Here is a 22486-nt window from a genome sequence, read left to right as displayed (position 1 = left end):
TTTCCAAGTAGCAGTGTTTTTGTGATTCTACACCTGTTCCACTGCACCTGGATACATATGGGAAACAACTTGTCTTTTTGATTTTTTAGGTCCTTATCAAATCAAGAGAAGCCTCAGTGAGATCTGGCATGGAACATGGATTTCCAGCTCCATACCAGCATTGGATAAGATTTTTGGAGTGTCCTAGGGATGCAGTGAGTGTATTTTGCGTGTGGGAAAGGAGTGAATATTTGTGACCAAAAGGGCAAACAGTGGCCATTGTCTGTAAATATTCACTCCCTCCCCTTCAACCTATCTCCAGGGGGGCACACACACTTCCCTGCCCTTGACTTTGGGCCTTGCCATTTTACTTGTTTTTGCAAATGAGATGTTAATGGAGGTGACATGAGCAGGAGTTGAAATGTGCTTGTGCTCTACAGCTTGCTGTCTTGCACTTCTGCCATTGCCACGAGAAAAACATGATACGAGCCCAGTAGGATGAGAGGTATTTGGAACAAAGCCACCCCAGCTGACCTGTAAATCTGTGGCCTGAAGCCAAGCCACCCCGTGTGACCCTCAGGCACATGGGCGAGAAATACCCCCTGTTGTATGGCACTGTGATGTTTGTGGTTGGTTGTTACACAGTAGTGGCTGACTGAGACAACCTACAATAGCAACCAGGAGCCCCATGGCTTCCTTAAAGATAGGAAGTACAAAAGTAAATGGCAAACAATTTGGGAGTGGGCTGATACCAACAGAAAGGAGGAATGATAATAGACTTTGGGATGAACTGACAAAGTTCTCATGACTGCTTGGAAAACTCAGCGGACCTAGTGGGTCCTGGAAAAGGTGGGAGGCTATACATACAGAAGCAAGTTCATCTCAGAGTCTCCCGTGCCAGTCAAAGAAAAGGAATAAAGAGTCGGTTGAGGTTGTGGGTGAGGTGAATGGGTTTATAGACTGAGGTTGCCCAGGAATTCGCAGTGTACATATACAGTGTACATACTTAATGTTTGATATATTTATTATACAGTAATTTTCTGATAATTAAACTTCTTAATATAACTTTGTGGTAAGAGTGCTTTTCCCACATTCCAGAGATTACCAGGAGTCTGACTTTTAAAAAATCTTGTTGTATTGTATGTATTTTTAGAAAGAGGTAGTGTAAAAATAAATAGATTAACTAGGACTGCTGGAAAAGGGGGTTAGGTGGGAAAGAAAAATGCCATTCAGAAATAGAACATGAAACTAATTACCTGGATAAACCAATGTAAAAAAAATTTATTGTTTCAGATAGGGTCATAAACTCAAATACCTTAGGGGACTGGCAGGTGACACAAACAAGGGAGGTAGGCATGGTGGGGAGTGTGGTGATGTGGGAGTATGCGCCCTGTCCCAGAAGGGCAGCTATGACTGGGCTCCCTCTAATTGTTGCCATGTGGGAGTGGCATCTAGCATTGCCAGCTCTTCTGAGGAAGCAGGGCTGCCATGTTTGCTTCTGCAGATTTTACCCTGCACAAGAGTGCTCAGCTGAGTGGGTAGCTGGAGCCTAAAATTCAGTAAAAGCTCCATATACCAAGCCCTGGGCCAGGACACAGGACTCGAAGAGCAGAGGTAGGCTGGGTTTCAGCCCCTATGCATCCTCTTTAGCCTACCTTTGTGTAATACACAGTCACACAGGGTGGCCCAGGATGGAGGATCTTGCTTCCCATTGTGGAAGGTGAATAAGAAATACCTCTTTATCTTTGCTCCTGACAGCTCAGGCACAGGTGCCCTTTCTAGGCTCAGCCAATAGATGCTCCTCTCTAAGGCCTGGAACCTTGTGTGGGTGACAAAAGCACAGAGGTGGAGAGATTACATGGGGTGGCATCCACTGTGTTTAGGTATGTCTGAATGGTGACACATAGAGCACTTCTGAGAACACTGAGCCACTATTGAACAAACCTCTCAGGCATGCTGATTGACCTAGTGGGTCTCCAGCTAGCCATCTCTGGATTAAGACATTCCAAGTCCAGGAAGGTGTATGAGGGTACTCACTTGTTCCCAGTAACCTTTGCACATGCATAAGTTTCTCTCTCCTTCCTTCTTTCTTTCCTTCCTTCCTTCCTTCCTTCTTTCCTTCCTTCTTCCTTCCTTCCTCCCTTCCCTCCCTCCTCCTCCTTTTCTCTCTGTTTCTCTTTCTCTTTTTCTCTTTTCTCTTTCTTTCTTTCTTTCTTTCTTTCTTTCTTTCTTTCTTTCTTTCTTTCTCTTCCTTCCTTCCTTCCTTCCTTTCCTTCCTTCCTTCCTTCCTCTTTGTTTCTGTCTCTCTTTCTTTCCCCTTCCTCCCTTCCTTCCTCCCTCCTTCCCTCCCTCCCTCCCTCCCTCCCTCCCTCCTTCTCTTCTCCTTCTCCTTCTCCTTCTCCTTCTCCTTCTCCTTCTTCTTCTTCGACAGGGTCTTTCTCTGTCACCCAGGCTGGAGTGCAGTGGCACTATTGAAGCTCATTGCAACCTCAACCTCCCAGACCCAAATGACCCTCCCACCTCAGCCTCCCAATTAGCTGGGACCACAGGTGTGCCCCACCATGCCTGACTAGTTTTTTATATTTTTTGTAAAGATGGAGTCTCCTATTTGCCCAGGCAGGTCTCATGCTCCTAAGCTCAAGTGATCCTCCTGTTTTGGCCTCCCAAAGTGCTGGGATTACAGGCATGAGCCACCACGCTTGACCCTGAGATGTCCTTTCTTGGCATCACAGTGCAGGGCAGTGACAAGCTTCCTGTCTCAGAAGGTTTGGATTTGGTTCCAGTTCTACTAGAGCTTGGTCCCAGAGCTTCCTAGCTCTGTGATTTTGGTCATGTTTGCATCATGCTGACTCTTAATTTCCTTGTCTATAAAATGGAAATTTGAATGCTGGTACTCCTTGCCTCTCAGGGATATTGGAAGACTCAAATCCAATAAGGTAATGCATGAGAAAGCATGTTGCAAGCCAAACAAACTATGTAAATGTAAGGTATTATTATACTGCTGCAGAGACATGAGAATTCATGTTGCTGATGCTTGAACCAGAGATGGTGGGAATCTAGCATGGAGCAGGCCCATCTAATTATTTTCAAAATGCTGAAAAAGGCTTTTCCAATTCATTGCCTTCCCTGGTTACCCATCCTGTCTGCTGCTGTAAACTTTCACTTTCCCCTAACAATAAGCATTTATATTGCGCCTTACCATTATTTTATTTGACCCTTACAACATTCCTATGAGGTAAGGTTTATTCCCCTTTGCTGATGAGGAAACTGAGGCTCAGGGAATTCTGGGAGATACAATTCAAGTTGAGATTTGGGTGAGAACACAGCCAAACCATATCATTCTGCCCCTGCACCCTCCAAATCTCACGTCCTTATTTTTTTTATTTTTTTATTTTTGAGACAGAGTCTCACTCTGTCACCCAGGCTGGAGTGCAGTGATGCGATCTCGGCTCACTGCAAGCTCCGCCTCCTGGGTTCACACTACTCTCCTGCTTCAGCCTCCCAAGTAGCTGGAACTACAGGCACCCACCACTATGCCCGGCTAATTTTTTGTATTTTTAGTAGAGACGGGGTTTCACTGTGTTAGCCGGGATGGTCTCGATCTCCTGACCTCGTGATCTGCCCACCTCAGCCTCCCAAAGTGCTGGGATTACAGGTGTGAGCCACCACACCTGGCCCATGTCCTCACATTTTAAAACCTATCATGCCTTCACAACAGTCCCCCAAAGTCTTAACTCATTTTAGCATTAACCCAAAAGTCCACAGTCCAAAGTCTCATCTGAGACAAGGCAAGTCCCTTCTGCCTATGAGCCTGTAAAATCAAAAGCAAGCTAGTTACTTCCTAGATACAATGGGGGTACAGGAATTGAGTAAATACAGCTGTTTCAAGTGGGAGAAATTGGCCAAAACAAAGGGGTTACATACAGGGCCCATGCAAGTCTGAAATCCAGTGAGGCAGTCAAGTTTTAAAGCTTCAAAATGATCTCCTTTGACTCCAGGTCTCACATCCAGGTCATGCTGTTGCAAAAGGTAGGTTCCCATGGTCTCGGGCAGCTCTGCTCCTGTGGCTTTGCAGGTTACAGCCTCCGTCCCAGCTGCTTTCACAGGCTGGTGTTGAGTGTCTGCGGCTTTTCCAGGCAAATGATGCACGCTGTCACTGGATTTACCATTCTGGGGTCTGGAGGACGGTGGCCCTCTTCTCACAGCTCCACTAGGCAGTGCCCCAGTAGAAACTTTCTGTGGGGGCTCTGACTGCACATTTCCCTTCCACACTGCCCTAGCAAGGTTCTCCATGAGGGCCCCGTCCCTGCAGCAAACTTTTGCCTGGGTATCCGGGCGTTTCCATACATCTTCTGAAATCTAGGTGGAGATTCCCAAACCTCAATTCTTGACTTCTGTGCACCTGTAGGCTCATCACCACATGGAAGCTACCAAGGCTTGGGGCTTCCACCCTCTGAAGCCACAGCCTGAGCTGAAGGTTGGCTCCTTTCAGCCATGGCTAGACAGCTAGGACACAGGGCACCAAGTCCCTAGGCTGCACACAGCATGGGAACCTTGGGCCTGGCCCACAAAACCAAGTTTTCCTCCTAGGCCTCTGGGCCTGTGATGGGAGGGGGCTGCTGTGAAGGTCTCTGACAGGGCCTGGAGACATTTTCCCTGTGGTCTGGGGGATTAACGTTAGGCTCCTTGCTACTTATACACATTTCTGCAGGTGGCTTGAATATCTCCCCAGACAATGGTTTTTTCTTTTCTGTAACATAGTCAGGCTGCAAATTTTCCAAACTTTTACACTCTGCTTCCCTTATAAAATGGAATGCCTTTAATAGTACCCAAGTCACCACTTGAATGCTTTGCTGTTCAGAAATTTCTTCTGCCAGATACCCTAAATCATCTTTCTCAAGTTCAAATTTCCACAAATCTCCAGGGTAGGGGCAAAATGCCACCAGTGTCTTTGCTAAAATATAACAAGAGTCACCTTTATTCCAGTTCCCAATAAATTCCTCATCTCCATCTGAGACTACCTCAGCCTAAACCTTACTGTCCATATCACTATCAGGCTTTTGGTCAAAGCCATTCAACAAGTCTCTAGGAAGTTCCAAACTTTCCCAAGTTTTCCTGTCTTCTTCTGAGCCCTCCAAACTGTTCCAACCTCTGCCTGTTACCCAGTTCCAAAGTTGCTGCCACATTTCCGGGTATCCTTTCAGCAATGCCCCACTCTACTGGTACCAATTTACTGTATTAGTCAGTTTTCACGCTGCTGATAAAGACATACCCGAGACTGGGAGGAAAAAGAGATTTAATTGGACTTATAGTTCCACATGGCTGGAGAGGCCTTAGAATCATGGCGGGGGGGGTGAAAGGCACTTCTTACATGGCAGCAGCAAAAGAAAATGAGGAAGAAGCAAAAGCGGAAACCCCTGATAAACCCATCAGATCTCATGAGACTTATTCACTATCACAAGAATAGCACAGGAAGAAGACTGGCCCCTGTGATTCAATTACCCCTCTGCCCCCGGGTCCCTCCCACAATATTCTGGGAGATATAATTCAAGTTGAGATTTGGGTGGGGACACAGCCAAACCATATCAACTTATATTTACAAATATAATAGTGATATAATTATTTGGGATGAATAAAGGAGGTGAGAGTGATGTAAAACAGTGAAATTTGCTTCCTGATGTCATAAGAAAGAATTAATAACCACTATATAAAATTAATACATCAAGAAACAGGTAAATAAAAATACTCAGAGATTTGAAATCAGCTACCAGAAGAAACAGATAAAAGAGATAAAAAGTAGTTATCTTTGGAGTATGGAACTATGGCTGGCAAGGGATGAAACACTTCTATACTATCTTATTTTTTAACTGTGTGCATTCTTAATTTTATTTGAAACAAAAGGCAAAAGCCATGGGTTTTAGTTAAGCAATTCATATGTTATTCTAGTGGATTTGAAATCCCTGTTTGACACTTGCTAACCGTGTAGGTACCTGGCCCAGATGTGGGGGGTAGGAAATGTTAATTTCCTTTCCCACCTTCTGAGGGTTTGTTCCTGTAATCACCAGAAATGTACACTTCCTGGGCTATTTCATTCAGCCCCCGACCTTGTCCACCGAACAAGACAACTGAGTCAGTACGCCAAATTCTGGGATCCACTTTGTCACACCAGGCCTCCTTACACATATGACTCCAGCTCCAGACACATAATAGCACTCAGTGAACATTTGGTGAAACTGAATAAAAATGCCTGTAGAGACCAAATGCTTCATGCAGAGACCAAATGCCTAGAGAGACCCAAGACCCAATGCACTCTGTCGTGAACTTCTCTTTTGATGCTGCATAGAAACAGCACCATGCTTATTCCTTCAGCATGTGTCTGTGCAGCTTCTACTATGTCCGTGGTAAGCAAGTGAGTCATGGCCTCAGCCTTCATGGAGACAGACATTCAGTAAGTCGGTATGTAATTACACACTGCAATAGGTGCTATGAAAGAAAAGAACTGGACTCTTAAGAAAAAATAACTTTATTGGAAGGTCAAGGGGGCCTTTTCAGAGGAAGTGACATTGTGAGCTCAGGACATATGAATCTCAGAGTTCAAGATTTAAAAAAAGGAGTGTGGCTGGGCGTGGTGGCTCACACCTGTAATTCTAGCATTTTGGGAGGCCGAGGTGGGCAGATCATGAGGTCAAGAGATGGAAACCATCCTGGCCAACATGGTGAAACCCCGTCTGTACTAAAAATACAAAAAAATTAGCTGGGCGTAGTGGCGCGTGCCTGTAGTCCCAGCTACTCGGGAGGCTGAGGCAGGAGAATCACTTGAACCCGGGAGGGTGGAGGTTGTGGTGAGCTGAGATTGCACCACTGCATTCCAGCCTGGTGACAGAGCAAGACTCTGTCTCAAAAAAAAAAAAAAAAAAAAAAAAGGAGTGTTCTAGACAGAGCTGCATGTGCAAAGGTCCCAAGGTGGAAAAGCTGAATGTGCAAGAGTGGTGCTTCTCACACTTCACTGTGCACCTGGGGGTCTTATTGAAAGGCAGACTCTGTCTCAGTAGTTCTGGAGTGGGGCAGAACTCCTGAATTTCCAACCCGCTCCTAGGTGATGCCGGTAGCATCATGTTTGAAGAACTGAGAGATTTATGGAGAGCATAGTGAGCAAGGGTGAGAGCAAGGAGATGGGACTGGAGGAGGCAGAGACCAAATCATGCAGGAGCTTGGGGGCCACCTCCTAAATGTCAGCAGGAGAGTCACACAGTCTGATGTGGCAATTGACAAAATGCCTCTTAAATTTTTAAAGTGCTCTGTAATGTTGCTGACAATGGTGGCGGTTGAATTAGACCCACTCTTGGGAGTTTACAATCTTGGGCTTGTTCCTTGTTGCTGGAGAACCCTAAAGAGCCAAGGGGTTGCTAGAAGTATTTATTCCAGAGGCTGGCAAATCACACAGCCAGGAAGTCCACCCTGCCTCTCTCCTCTCCCGTTTCGTGCCCCACTGGACCTGCTGTTGTGTTCACAAAGGAGGCAGTGGGGCATGTTGGAAAGACTCACGGTGAAACCTCAGCCCACTACTTGCCTCCTATGTATCTTCCTAACCTTGGACATGCTCTTAATGTGCCTGAGCCTCAGTTTCCATATCTGTAAAATGGGGATGCAGAAACCTCTCTGGCAGGGATGTTGGGATGACTGGAGATAATGCAGGAAAAGCATGGCCATTCAGTAGATATTAAGATGGGTTATTCCTGATTTCTATTCCCAAGTGCTGAATTTAGGAAAAGCTCACAACACCTTCTGCACAAAGTTTAATGAGTTGAGACTGTCAGGACTTTTTTTTTTTTTTTTTTTTTTAACATCGAAATGCCATCCCCCAGCAAAGTTCAGGTGAAAAAGATTCCCTGATCTTAAGTAAACCAGTAGTATCTTGGGTTAGACTGGCAAAATACAGGCCAAAAGAAAAAAAAACTGTAAATTTTTTCTTTCTGAAAAAGCAAATTCTTCATAGAAAAAAAAAAACAGCTGAGCTCCACTGCTTGGGTCTCTGCTGACCTCTCCCTCTGCTGTCTGTCTGTCTGTCGATTGGCCTCTGTGTCGTTTCTACTCAACAACAGGATGCCTTCCTTCTCCCTCCCCCTCCTCTCTGCTGCAAACAACCCCGGAGCCACTCTGTCTGCCCTGTGCTCTGTTTAAAGGAACAGACACCCATTTCTCACAGAAGAACTGTTAGGTAAACAATAATATATTTTTTCAAACCCAGAAAGTGGCTCAACACACTCAGCATGGACTGACTGTCTCTAGCATTCCCCGGCTAAGCTTCAGGACAAAGGTCTCCAGAGGAAGGATGCTTCTTTTCCTTTCTTTAGAAGAGTAAAAGAGGACAACAGGAAACCCAGGCAAGAAAGGCCGTCAGACTTGAGGCTGGCAGACAGGAGCCTGGCCTCGGCCTAAAGAGCCCTGGGAAGCTGCTCTTGGCAGCCCTGGCCTGAGTGGCAGGAGAGGATGGCTTTTGCTCCCTGAGGCCCTGTCCCTAAATGCACCTCCCAGCACTGTGTGAAGTCTCCCCCAAGCCCTGACTTCACTGCACCCTCCTAATGACACTGGGAGTTATACCTTATTAGCTCTGTTTCACAGATGGGGGAACTGAGGACCAGAAGGATGAAGACACTTGCCCAAGGTCACATAGAATAAAGTTCACATCAGGACTCACACCCAAGTCTAGCTGACTCCAAAGCTCATTTTGGAACCACCCACAACATGGACTTCCTGGATCCCACACTTCTGGATGACATGACTTCACCCCATAGCCTTTCAAGAGAGAAAAGGGTCTACTTTCTAGATCTATAGGATGGGACCTGGGGAAGTGAGCAGTTTTGGGTTCCTGGTGGGCCAGGAATAGGGCTGGGGTTCCCAGGGTCCTGACTCAAAACCCAAGGCTGGCCATTTCAATAAAAGAAAAAACCAGACTGGGCGTGGTGGCTCACGCCTGTAATCCTAGCACTTTGGGAGGCCGAGGCGGGTGGATCACTTGAGGTCAGGAGTTCGACACCAGTCTGAGCAATATAGTGAAAACCCGTCTCTACTAAAAATACAAAAATTAGCCAGGCGTGGTGGGAAGTGCCTGTAATCCTGCTACTTGGGAGGCTGAGGCGGGAGAATTGCTTGAACCGGGGAGGCAGAGGTTGCAGTGAGCCGAGATTGTGCCACTGCACTCCAGCCTGGGCGACAGAGCCAGAGTCCGTCTCAAAAACAAACAAACAAAAAAACCTAAAAAAATCAATAGAAGAAAAATCCAAAGAACAGGCTGCGGTCAGCCCCTCTGTGTCCTTGCTTGGATGTGCCTCTCTGAAGAAGCAGAAGTCTTCCCTCCTGCTGCCCTATGTTTTTCTGAGCCGTGTCCACAACTTCCATCCACAGAGGCCAATGGCTGCATACCTATGTTCCCATCTGTCCTAACAACAAAGAAATAATTCCCAGAAAAATAAAAACACAGAATATGTTCTCAAACCAAGAAGGAAGAAAATGTTTTTGGTTTCTTTGAAACACCGCACCTATCTGCTGATGGGGATAAGTCGACTGGGAGAGACAATGTGGGGTGCAGAGCAGAATGCCACTGGCTTTGGGCCAAGGCAAGCCTGTGTTCAAGAGCAGCTTGCTAGCGTGGGTCCAGGGGAAATCCCTTGTGTATTCTGATGCTCGTTTCTTCATCTGTCACACCTGCACCGAGAGGTTATGGAAGGTCTTCTCTGTGCCAGGACTTCTCCAACTATCCTCACAGCAGCGTGCAGGATGGCAGCAGGCTTATTTTTGGAGGGAGGAAACTGAGGCTAGAGAAGTTTACTAGCTGGCCCAAGATTGGCCTGGCTCCAAAGTGAATGCCCTTAACTACTAAGCTGAATTGGGTATGAGCATAGAATGTGCAGGGGACAGCATAGGCACTCAGTCAGTGCTGATTGATATCCTTGATTCCTTGACAAATCAAATGGAATCAATAAATCAGTTCTGAGCAAAGGGTTCTAAGTAAGGCTTTGGTGAGGATAAAGGAGGACTTGGTGTCTCAGCTCCCTTTGTCCCTAGCACCATAATAAACTCTGTAAAGTGAGACCAGGATGAGATTTGATCATTAGAATGGAGCTGAATGTTGTTATCTTTATTTTTCCTCCCTAAGAAGACAAGGTATTACCGGTGGAGGGTCTTGACTATGAGTCATCCGGGTTCCTGGTGTGTTGAACAAGGAATTGGACAAAATGCACAAACAAAGCAACAAAAGAATGAAGCAACAAAAGCACAGCTTTATTGATGTGAAAATATACTCCACAGAGTGGGAGCGGGCTCAAGCGAGCAGCTCAGGAGCACGGATTGCAAAATCTTTAAGTACCTTTTAGAGATTTCCTATTGGTTTCACCCTATTGGAGGCTGAAGTAAAGTTACACCCTATGCAAATGAAGACTTGGCCCATGACCAATCAGCCCTATGCAAATGAAGAATTGGCCTGTGACCAATCAGAGGCTGAAGTGAAGGCTCCCTGTCTCCAGACCCTATTCTGCTGCCTCAAAGGGATACCCAAGTTAATTCCCTAGAATGGAGGAAGAGGGGACAGAAGAACAGAGCTGTAGGGAAGGGGCAGTTTTCATGCTAGACAAACAATTCAGTTGACAATGATGACAACAGGAGCCAGAATGCACTGAGTGCTTACTATGGGCAGGCACTGTGCCAAGTGTTTCACTTAACGGACATGCTTTGAGAGGGTGTGATGGCTGTTCCCCTTCCAGATCCATGCTTTGCCCTTCCTTCTATGCAGGGGAGGCTGGACCCTTACAGACCACATTAACTGGGCTAGCTTGCCCTCTGGCTTCCTTTTGGGCTTGTCCAAGGGGAGATACTATCAGGAACTCAGAGAGTGAGAAGAGAGGTTGGGATATTTCCTTTCTGCCCCCTCTGTGCCACAGCTCTGTGTCTCTCAGTGACAGCTCTTAGTGGTGGGTCCCTCCCTGTCACCAGCTCTTGCCTGGCCTCTCAGCCCTGAGGGAGGTAACAGCTTTACATTATCTAGTCCTTGGGTGTCTCAACATCCCACATTGGGTCCCTTAGCCCTGCTCCCACCTCCATAAACAGTTCCTTCATGAAATTCTCTTCAAGCCCACCCTACCCTGCATCTTCTGTTTCCTACAACCCACCAAGTGCTTCTTTCTCTGTTTTGCAGAGGAGGAGGCTGAGGCTCAGGGTAACAGATTTTGCGAAGGCTGCAGTGCTTGTAGGAGACATAGTGGTCTTTCCAATTTCACTATCTCATACAAGCTGGCAGGCCGGATGGGCTTCCCCTGGACCGCAGGGGAGTATACATTGGGCATATGGGATATACATGGCTTCCAAAACAAACTCCTGGGTCCCTAACATCAGGGCTGCAGGGAGGCCAGAGGCAGGTGAGAGTAGGTATGTGGGGTGCAGGGTGGGGGTGTTGGGGAGCATGTAGGGTGGGGGCTCAGACCGGCTGGCCATGTCTTCTCACAGTGACTTGTTCTGAGAACAGATCATATCACTCTGCCTGGCTGATGGATTCTGCATGAATGTGCCCAGCATCTATTTATTTCCTTCCTGTACGAAGCAGCAGGACGTCTGGGAGCAAGGAAAGTAACACCAAATTCTGCTGCCCAAAGCTATTACTGATATTGCTCATGCTATTAAATATTTTAAATGCTTTTTCACACTTACAAAGAGTTTCCCTCTTGCTCCTCTGTCCGCACCCCCTTCCTCGTCCTTGTGGCCAAGCTGGGAGACAGCTGGGAATTGTCCCCTCAACCCACTTTCCAGTTTGGGGCACTGAGGTGCTGACAGAGGTAGAGCTGGCCTGGAGCGCAGGAGGTGACACGGGGTGGGGGTGTGTTGCTCCTCTGGGGGATTAGCTCCAATAGGAGCCAGTGACATCTGCTCCAAGAACCACCAGCAGAGACGAGCAGTGAGTCTGGCAAGGGAAACCTAAAGCTTTGGCAGGAATGAAAAGGCAGGAAAGAGGGAAGAGTGGGAGAAGCAGCATTTTTTGGAACAAATGTAATAAGACTGTATGCAGTCACCTTGCTGTCTCTGCTTGACTACCTTATATCATTATACCAATTGTCCAGATGAGAAAACAGAGGCTTGGAGGGAAACCAACATATAGTAGGTACTCAATAAATACATATTGATGGACCAGATTAAGTAACTTTACCCAGATCATCAGTAGCAAAGCCGAAGCTGAAACCCCAAAGCCCTGTGCCTGCCCCAGCAATGCTGTCTGTGCCAGAAAGAAAGAAAGAAAAAAAAGAGAAAGGACGAAAGACTGAGAAAAGTAAGAGAAAGCCAAGAGCTGAGACAGCTCTAGGGGAGGTGCTATAGCATTTCAGTTAAGATCGTGGGCTCAGGGGACAGGCTGCTTGGGTTCACATTCTCTCTCCAAGATCAGCTGTTTGATCTTGGGCAAGTTGCTTAACTTTTCTGTGCTTCTTCATGTGTAAGTGGGGATGAGAAAGGTACCTGTGCTGCTCCTGGGCCTATTTGCTTTGATATCCGTTCTATGCCTTTTCCTTGCTCTGCATCAAAGTGGCGGCGGGGGGTGGGGGAGGCTGACCCTTGCAGGCTGTGTTTGCAGGCTCCTGTGACATCTGGTCTCCAGCAGAGTTTTACCAGCAGGAGGCATTGGCAGGAGGTTGAGGGGTAGAGTAAGAGAAAAGCCAGAGGGTTTCTTCTTTTTCTCTCTCTCTGCCTTGGGCCTACTTTCTAGAAGCAGTTGCTTCTCCTTCAGGACTCTGACTTCTGCTGGACAGGGATGCTGTGATTCCAGCTTCCCGGTGACCCCAGAGCCAAATGCCCAGCTGTGCCTAGTGGGGAGGGGTGGTGATTTCTTCCTATTGCTCATCTCTGGGCCCTCTCACTATCCTTATTTGGCTTCTTTGCTCTTCTGTCACCAAGAAAGCCAATTCCCTGCATTAAGTTCCCTCTATTTTAAGTACTCAGAGTGGTTTCTATTTCCTAGTTGGTGCCTCATGGGGGTTTATTTGAGAAATAAGTTAATCAAGTCCTGGGCACTCAACACATGGTGGCCTCTATTCTTGTCATTACTTAGGCCCCAGTTTGTCCAGCCCAGCTGGCAGGTTCCTGAATCTTCTGCTCCTCTGTGGCCTTTTCCAATGGGAGGCAGAATACTCCACATCCATCATAGTTATGAGAGTGATGGCAGCTGCCATTTGTTCCTCCCTACCGAAACACCCGTGCCAGCAAATCACTACAATGGTGGCCCCTCAAATGAACCCTGCAAGTCAGCAAGTGTTATCCCCATTTTACAGATAGGGAAGCAGGCTCAGAGCCCTTGTGTGCCTTGCTTGAGATTAGACAGTGGGGAGGAGATTAAACCCAGGTCTGTGAGATACTAGAGCTGATGTCCTCACCACCAGTCCCCATGGCTGCCAGGTCATGGTGGAGCCACTGTGGTCACATTGCCATAGTCAGTAGGTAAGGGTCTTGTCCCTGGACCTTCTCTGAGGTTCTCTTTGGATGCTGTTGCCACTGGCAGTGGGGTGTGTGTGTGTGTGTGTGTGTGTGTGTGTTGTGTTTGCACCTTCCCTGAGTCCTGCTGGAATGGATGTAACCTTTGTCACCCATCCAAGAAGACGGTGGAGGCAGAGGCTGATCTGCATCAGAGTTGTGAGTGAACAGTGTGGTCACTGGGGAGCAAATGTAAAGGCTGTGTAGACTCAGGAGCCATGATCGTGTATGTGCATGGACTTGATAGACCAGGGCCTGTGATGAGGAGCAGGAAGAATTAAGTGATGCTCAGGAAAAAAGCAGAGATGGGAGACCATTCAAATGGAGAGTGTGGGAGAGAGCAAGAGAGAAGAGAGGTGTCTATGCTTTCTGCCATTGAATTCTGAGAGATTCCCTTGAATGCTTAAAATGAGTTTCTCTTTTACTTGACAGGAAGGAGAGTTGGGTGGGGATGAGTTCAGTAAATGATGGTAAGTCTATAAAACAGGATGCTAGTAGCCATCAATAATGATATAGCTCCACATTTGTTGACATGGGAAGACACCCACAGCCTATTGTGTAGTAAGAAAGGCAGGTTACAGGATGACCCACTGACTGGGGACCCATCCGTGCAGTGCTCAGCACATGCACCTATCTGTGAATAGACAGAAGCCTGAGAGCAAGTCATGCAGCATCATGCAAAACCTTGTTTTCTCTGCAGAAGAAATTCTGACTTTGGTTTTTAAATGTTCCCGTATTGTTTGACTCTTTTGTAAATAAATGATGAGCATATGCCCTTATATTAACAGAAAGAAAAAGCCCTAAAATATTTTCACATTTAAAATCCGTAAGTGGCAAATAAGGAAGAAGTCGCAGATCCGTTCTGGCTTTCAGGTCTCTCAGACAGGAAGGTAAGGGGGGAAATAAATTGCTACTAAGGGCAAGGACGAAGGTCTAGGACTTTCTCTTTTTTCCAGGAAGAAGAGACATGACTGAGCATATGTGCTGACAGAAAGGTGCCTACGGTTGGGGGAAAGGACACAGATAGAGTAGAGGGGGTGGTGCTTCTTGGTTGGACGAGGACTTAGGGAGAAAGAGGTGGGGTGGAATCTCGGGCACAGGAGGTAGGATTAGCCCTTGACAGGTGGAGGAGCATCCCTTTCATGCAGCAGGAGGGAAGGCAGGAAGGACGGTGCACATGTGCACAGCTGTAGGTGGGATGGCAGGAAGATGAGGGCGTCCTTTCCTGATTGCCTCTATTTTCTCTTCAAAGTAGGAGGCGAGGTCATCCCCTGAGAGTGAGATGGTCAGCTTCCCAGGCTGGGGGCCTGAAGTTCCTGGGAGGCGCTTTGGAAGGCACGGTGTGGGGCTGGGGGTGGGGGTAGAAGAAGGCCTGGTGGGTACAGTTGGGAGGATGGTCAGTCTCTGTTGGGGGCCGGCTGCTGTTGGAGGCCATTCATTTGTGTTGGCATGTGTCCACACAGTTGACTGGTCTCTCTCTAGTGAAATTCTGGTGTCTAGAGCTGGGAATGGAGAAGGTTCATTGTTGGATTGACTACAGAGCTGCAAGGCTTGATGGGTTACATGTGACCAGGGGACAAGGTGGCAAGGGGTTGATAGTGACAGCAGGAGAGTGGTCTAAATGAGTAATAAGGACCTATAGGCCTGCAAGGAAGGGAGGGAAATTAGCATGCAGGAAAAAGGGGATCTTAATAAAGACAAAGGGTGGGCATTGCAGGAGTTAGTGAAAAAGAAATATGAGAGGATGCTGGTTACTGTGGCTAAGAGGGAAGTGTTGATGGAGAGACTTCAGAGGTGGGCATTGGAGGGCTGTGACTGTGATCCTGGGAGAGGGGCGTTGAAATGGAAGGGATTCAAGGTCATTGACTGAGGCCAGGGTGATGCATGGGTTGACTTGGGATGGAGACAGAAAATGGGAGCAGGAGCCCTTATTGGATAAATATTGGGGAGGTACTGGGGGGTCAATAGAGCAAAGCAATGAGGGGAAGAGGGGAAGGCTCAAGATGGCAAAGGGAGACAGTTTTGTTCAAGGCAAGAAGATAAAGAACACTTAAGGTCTGGAAAGTGAATTACAGGATAAAGAGTAGGTCTTGGGTCAGACTGTCGGGGGCCCCAGACACTATTAAGTACATTTCACAGTGGAGGAAATTGAGGCTGGGAGAAGTGAAGTGAACTGCTCATGGCTAATAAGCAGCAGAACCGTTATTGCCTTAATGCTAGCCTAGTGCACCTTCACTGTGTTGAGAATGCAGAACCACAAGTCTTAAGTGTGAAAAGTCATCTTAGAAATCATTGATGGGCCACTCCTTTCATTTTAAAGCTGAACAAACAGAAATCTAAGAAAATTAAGTTAAATTTCATGTAACTGGGACCAAACCGAGGTTTCTTGACTCCCAGTTGCTGAGCATTGGTGATGGAATAGGGAAGAAAGTATGTTAGAAAGGGAACATAGACATAGAAGGCTAGTGTGTGTGTGCATATGTGCATGTGTGTTTGTGCACGTGCACGCACATTCTCAATCACATGTCTGTGTTTGTAAGAAAGCCGAACCAGGAGTGTTCCTTTTGGCAAAGAAAAACATGCTGCTGCCTTTGTAGAGGTGACAGTAAATGCTTTTATTTGCCAGGAGTAGAGATGGAAGAAATGAATCACCCGTTCCATATGTCCTGATTCCAGTGGATGCATACTGAAGAGGCAGCCAACCCATGCCAAGAGAATACTTCATGTCCTGCAGCACACTGGAGCTACCTGGGCTTGGGCCATACTCTGCTCTAACTAGTAGGCTTGCAGGGCCAGACTCCCCATTGCTTGTGTTAGCACCAAGATACATACACTGGGCACATTTGTTTTGTCAGGGCTTGTATTAGTGTGCTAGGGCTACCATAACAAAGTACCACAGACTGGGTGGCTTAAACAACAGAAATTAATTTCTCATAGTTCTGGGGGCTGGAAGTACAAAATCAAAGTGTGGGCAGGGGCAGTTTCTGCTGGGACCTCTTTCTTTGGCTTGTAGATGGCCATCTTCTCCCCATGCCTTTTTTTTTCTTTTTTTTTTTATTATACTTTAAATTGTAGGGTGCATGTGCACAACGTGTAGGTTTGTCACATATGTATACATGTGCCATGTCAGTGTGCTGCACCCATTAACTCGTCATTTAGCATTAGGTGTATCTCCTAATGCTATCCCTCCCCCCCTCCCCCCACCCCACAACAGTCCCCGGAGTGTGATGTTCCCCTTCCTGTGTCCATGTGTTCTCATTGTTCGATTCCCACCTATGAGTGAGAACATGCAGTGTTTGGTTTTTTGTCCTCCCTCTGTGTTTAAATTTCTTTTTTTTTTTTTTTTGTCTCCCAGGCTGGAGTGCAGTGGCGCCTCGACCTCCCCACTGCCCGGCTCAAGCAATCCTTCTGCCTCAGCCTCTCAAGCAGCTGGGATCCCACCGGGCTAATAGTTTTTTTTACTTTTTCTTTCTTTCTTTTTTTTTTTTTTTTTTTTTTTTTTTTATTAAAGAGACAAGGTCTCATTATGCTGCCCAGGCTGGTCTCAAACTTCTGGGCTCAAGTGATCCTCCTGCCTCAGCCTCCCAAAGTACTAGGATTACACGCATGAACCACTGTGCCCATCCTAAATTTCCTCTCCTTATAAGGACACGGATTATATTAAATAAAGGCCCATGCTAATGAGCTTATTTTAACTTAACCTCTTTAAACACCCTATCTCCAAATATAGTTACATTTTGAAGTACTAGATTTTAGGTCTTCAATATATGAATATTTGAGAGACAGAATTTTGCCCATAATAGGACTACTTTGGTTGCAGGAACAGACACCTACTTACGTTAGCCAAGCAAAAACAGGGTTTATTATTATTATTGTTATTTTTTGAGACAGAGTTTCACTCTTGTTGCCCAGGCTAGAGTGCAATGGTGTGATCTTGGCTCACCACAACCTCTTCCTCCCGGGTTCAAGTGATTCTCCTGCCTCGGCCTCCTGAATAGCTGGGATTACAGGCATGTGCCACTACGCCTGGCTAATTTTGTATTTTTAGTAGAGACGGGGTTTCTCCATGTTGGTCAGGCTGGTCTCGAACTCCCGACCTCAGGTCATCTGCTTGCCTCGGCCTCCCAGAGTGCTGGGATTACAGGCACGAGCCACTGCGCCCTGCCAAGAGGGTTTATTTTTAAGGATGAGGCTATCTCATGAGAACTGTGAAGTAGAAAGCAACTCTTCCTATCTCTTTTTCCTCTCTGGATGGATGGTGGTTTTAAATCATGGTCACAGATTATTTGACCCTCCTCCCATAGAGAGGTGGGACCTGTATCACTGCCTCTGGAATCTGGGTGGGCTTATGACTGCTTCAACAAATAGAGTATCTCAGAAGTGATGCCATGTGACTTCTAAGGCTGGGCCTTACAAGGCCATGCACCTTCTACTTTGTTTACTGAAACACTGGCTCTTGGAGCCCTGACCCATCTCATAAGAAGTCCAGCTACCCTGAGAGGCCATGTTGGAAAGACCACAGGGAGGCACTCTGGTTTACAGCCTCAGCTGAGCCAGGCCTTTCAGCTGTCCCTGCCATGGTGCTAGTGTGAATGAAGTCATCCTGGAGATGCTGCACCAGCCCATCTGCCAGCTGACTACCATGGAGTGACTTCTGCCATTCCACATAGAATAGAAGACCCACCCAGCTGAGCCTTGTCTGAATTCCTAACCCACACATTCATGAAACAGAAGGAAATGGTTTTTTTTTTGAGATGGCGTCTTGATCTGTCACCCAGGCTGGAGTGCAATGGCGCAATCTCAGCTCACTGCAACCTCTGCCTCCCAGGTTCAAGCAATTCTACTGCCTCAGCCTCCAAAATAGTTGGGATTACAGGCGCGCACCACCACGCCTGGCTAATTTTTGTATTTTTAGTAGAGACAGGGTTTGGCTGTGTTGGCCAGGCTGGTCTTGAACTCCTGACTTCAGGTGATCTGCCCGCCTCAGCCTCCCAAAGTGCTGGGGTTAGGCGTGAGACACCATGCCCAGCAGTAAAAATTGTTGTTTTGAGCCACTAAGTTTCAGAGTAGTTTGATATGCAGAAATAAATAAGCAGAGCACTGGAAGTCTGTTTCTTTCTGCTCTTTCCTGGCTTTTGTTTGTTTGTTTGTTTACTCATATTTCCTGCTCCCCTCTAAATTTAACTTGTACATGGCTATAACTTGTGGTCCCAGTTATACAACCAACTTTCTGCTGTAGCCCCCGCAGCTCTGTGGGTACTCTCCATATTAGTCAAAACAGTTGAGACTGATCAGCCAAGGCTAGGGATGCGGTCATGTGTTATGGAAAGAGGGCCATGTCTTCTGGAGGTCAGGGCCCAGCAGACCCTGATTCTCACCTGTATCTAGTCCATGTCAGTGTCCCACCTGTATATGGTCTGTGTCAGTGTCCCTTCCGTATATGGTCCGTGTTGTATACGGTCCGTGTTGGCATCCCATGCGTATACAGTCTGCATCAGTGTCCCATCCATATAAGGTCCCCGTCAGTGTCCCATCCGTATACGGTCCGCGTCAGTGTCCCGTCCGTATGCGGTCTGTGTCAGTGTCCCGTCCGTATGCGGTCTGTGTCAGTGTCTCATCCGTATGCGGACTGTGTCAGTGTCCCATCCGTATACCATCTGTGTCAGTGTCTCATCTGTATATGGTCCATGTCGTATATGGTCTGTGTCGGTGTTCCACCTGTATACAGTCCATGTCAGTGTCTCATCCATATACGGTCCGCATCAGGGCCTCATCCGTATGCAGTCTGTGTCAGTGTCCTATCGGTATACGGTCTGCGTCAGTGTCCTATTGGTATACGGTCCCCGTCAGTGTCCTGTCCGTATACCATCTGTGTCAGTGTCCTATCTGCATATGGTCCATGTTGTATATGGTCTGTGTCGGCGTTCCACCTGTATACAGTCCATGTCGGTGTCTCATCCATATACGGTCCGCATCAGGGTCTCATCTGTATACAGTCTGTGTCAGTGTCTTATCAGTGTACGGTCTGCGTCAGTGTCCCATCCATATAAGGTCCACATCTGTGTCCCATCCATATACTGTCTGCATCAGTGTCCCATCTGTATAAGGTCCGCATCAGTGTCCCAGCCATATATGATCCATGTCAGTGTCTCATCTGAGTCTGGCCTATGAGAGAGTCACTGTCTCCTTCAACCTCTTCGGAGTGTACTGCCTTCTATTCTGACTCAGAATCAAATAGTCAGCTTTCAGATGGAAGAGGGCCCTATGACCATCCAGTTTATTTTCCTTTTTGAATAGAAATTCCTTTGATGATGGCAGAAAGATGAAATCCCCCTAACTTCCTTATGATGCCCCAGGACCAGCTTTCATTAGAGGCATGCATGCCAGGCATCCCTCTTACCATGGATCAGTTCTGCTTGTCCAAAAATTCTACAAGCAGAGTTGAAATTTGTTTTCCTCTCTTTTACTCTTTGGTCTTCACCCTATCCTCAAAAGTCACCCAGAATAAGTAGTTCCCTCTTTTATAGGACAATATTTGAATTACTTAAACCCTTCATTTTAAGGCTGTACCTTTTCATAGGAAACCTGGGGCTCAAGTTACCAGAATGGGCAACTGAGAGCAGGGAAGGTGAGGGAAGCTGATATGATTTCACGAGCAGCAGGGGGAGAGTGGATAGGGAAGCTGCCCCTAAGTTCATGTTCTCAACTGCAAGCTTTTTTTGATCACGTGTCTTTACTGATTTTTTATAAGAATGCATGCCTGGTTTGGCACTTCCTTTCTGTATCAGTCCCCTAGGGCTGCAGTAACAAATTGCCACATACTAGGTGGTTTAAAACAACAGGAATGTATTCTCTCACAGTTCTGGAGACCTGGAGTCTGAAATCAAGAGACTGGTGGGGTTGATTCTTCTGGAGGCTCTGAAGGAGCATCTGTTCCATGCCTCTCTCCTAGCTTCTTGTGGTCAAAGGCAGCTTGTAGACACATCGCTCAATCCCCACTTCCATCTTTACATAGTGTTTGATATGGTTTGGCTGTGTCCCCACCCAAATCTCATTTTGAATTATAATAATCCCCACATGTCAAGGATGGGGCCAGGTGGAGACAATTGAATCATGGGGGCACTTTCCCCATACTGTTCTCGTGATAGTGAATAAGTCTCATGAGATCTGATGGTTTTATAAAGGGGAGTTCCACTGCACATGCTCTTTTTTGCCCACCCCAGTGTAAGACATCTCTTTGTTCTTCCTTCATCCTCAGCCATGTTTGTGAGACCTCCCCAGCCATGTGGAACTGTGAATCCATTAAACTTCTTTCCTTTATAAATTACCCAGGCTCTGGTATGTATTAGCAGTGTGAGAATGGACTAATACGGTGTTCTTACTTGTGTCTTCTGTGTGTGTCCACATATCTTTCTTTTAAGGACATCAGTCATTGGTTTAGGGCCCACCACAATGTCCTTATCTTAACTAATTACATGTGCAAAAACCCTAGTTTTAAATAAGGTAACATTCTGAGGCTCTGGGTGAACATGAGTTTTGTGGGGTGGGGCACTATTGAACTCGGTATGCTTTTTTTCCTTCCTCCTTTCCCTCCATCCGTCCCTCCGTCCCTCCCTCCTTCCTTCCCTCCCTCCTCCTTTTCGAGTGCCCTCTTTCCCTCCTCTTCCTTTTCTAGTGCCCAGTGTTCTTGGAGGGATCATTATTTCTGCCCTGTGCCTCATGTAGCACTATGTATAATTAGGGTGCAGTTCAAAAAGTAGACCAAGTTGCTGCTTGTAGATGACTGCTAATCACTCAGTGCTAATATCTGGATTAGATGTTTTAGCAGATGATGATTAAGAAGAAGGAGGAGAGGCCAGGCGTGGTGGCTCACGCTTGTAATCCCAGCACTTTGGGAGGCCGAGGCGGGTGGATCACGAGGTCAGGAGATCGAGACCACGGTGAAACCCCGTCTCTACTAAAAATACAAAAAAAATTAGCCGGGCGTGGTGGCAGGCGCCTGTAATCCCAGCTACTCGGAGAGGCTGAGGCAGGAGAATGGCGTGAACCCGGGAGGCGGAGCTTGCAGTGAGCCGAGATTGCACCACTGCACTCCAGCCTGGGCGACAGAGCGAGACTCCGTCTCAAAAAAAAAAAAAAAAAAAAAGAAAAAAAAAAGAAGGAGGAGAAAGAAGAGAAGAAGGAAAAGAGGATGGAAAGAAGAGGAAAAATAGTTTGTCAACTGAAATAATTTTTGTACCTTGTCTGCATGTCTAGAAAGAGGTGAAGTCGAGATGAAAGTTTTTCCTCTTAATGAATAAAGATGAATCAAGCAATGATCCTCCTTTCCTCTCTTTGAGGTTTTTCTCAAAAATACACTTGGCATCAAAGACACTGTCAAGTCCTTGTAGATTTGGGTTGGCCAGTAACATAGCCATCAGCCACATGTCACTAGTCTAAAATGAGGTGTGCTCAAAGTGAAAAATACCCATCAGATTTCAAATATCTAGTATGGAAACAAAGAATGTAAAACATCACATTAATGATGTCTGCATTGATTACATGTTGAAATGATAATATTTTGGATATATTGGGTTATATTATATATACTATTAAAAATCAATTTCACTTGCTTTCTTATGACCTTAAAAATGTGGCTACTGGAAAATATTAAATGCCATATGTAGCTTGCATTATCACTCTCTTGGACTGTGCTGTTCAGAGTTCAAGTCAACATGGTGTAAAGCTGATTTGCAGGGTTTGGCATTGGCAAGTTGTGTTCTCTTGGGCAAGACACGTTGTCTCTGTGGGCTTCACTTTCCTCCCCTGTGAAGTGGGTGTGATGTGATATGATACCTGATCTGCCTCCCATGGGGAGTCACTATGAGCATCAAAGGAGAGAATGTATACGGAGAGGCTTCATAACTATAACATAACATGCAGCACATAAAAAAAATCAGCATCAGCTGCAGTAACAACAGCAATATCTGGATCACCACCACAACCATCACCATCATTAACA

This window comes from Nomascus leucogenys, chromosome 14 (genome assembly GCF_006542625.1).
Source record: "Nomascus leucogenys isolate Asia chromosome 14, Asia_NLE_v1, whole genome shotgun sequence".
NCBI classification, from domain to species: domain Eukaryota; kingdom Metazoa; phylum Chordata; class Mammalia; order Primates; family Hylobatidae; genus Nomascus; species Nomascus leucogenys.
This window is presented reverse-complemented; position numbering follows the sequence as displayed.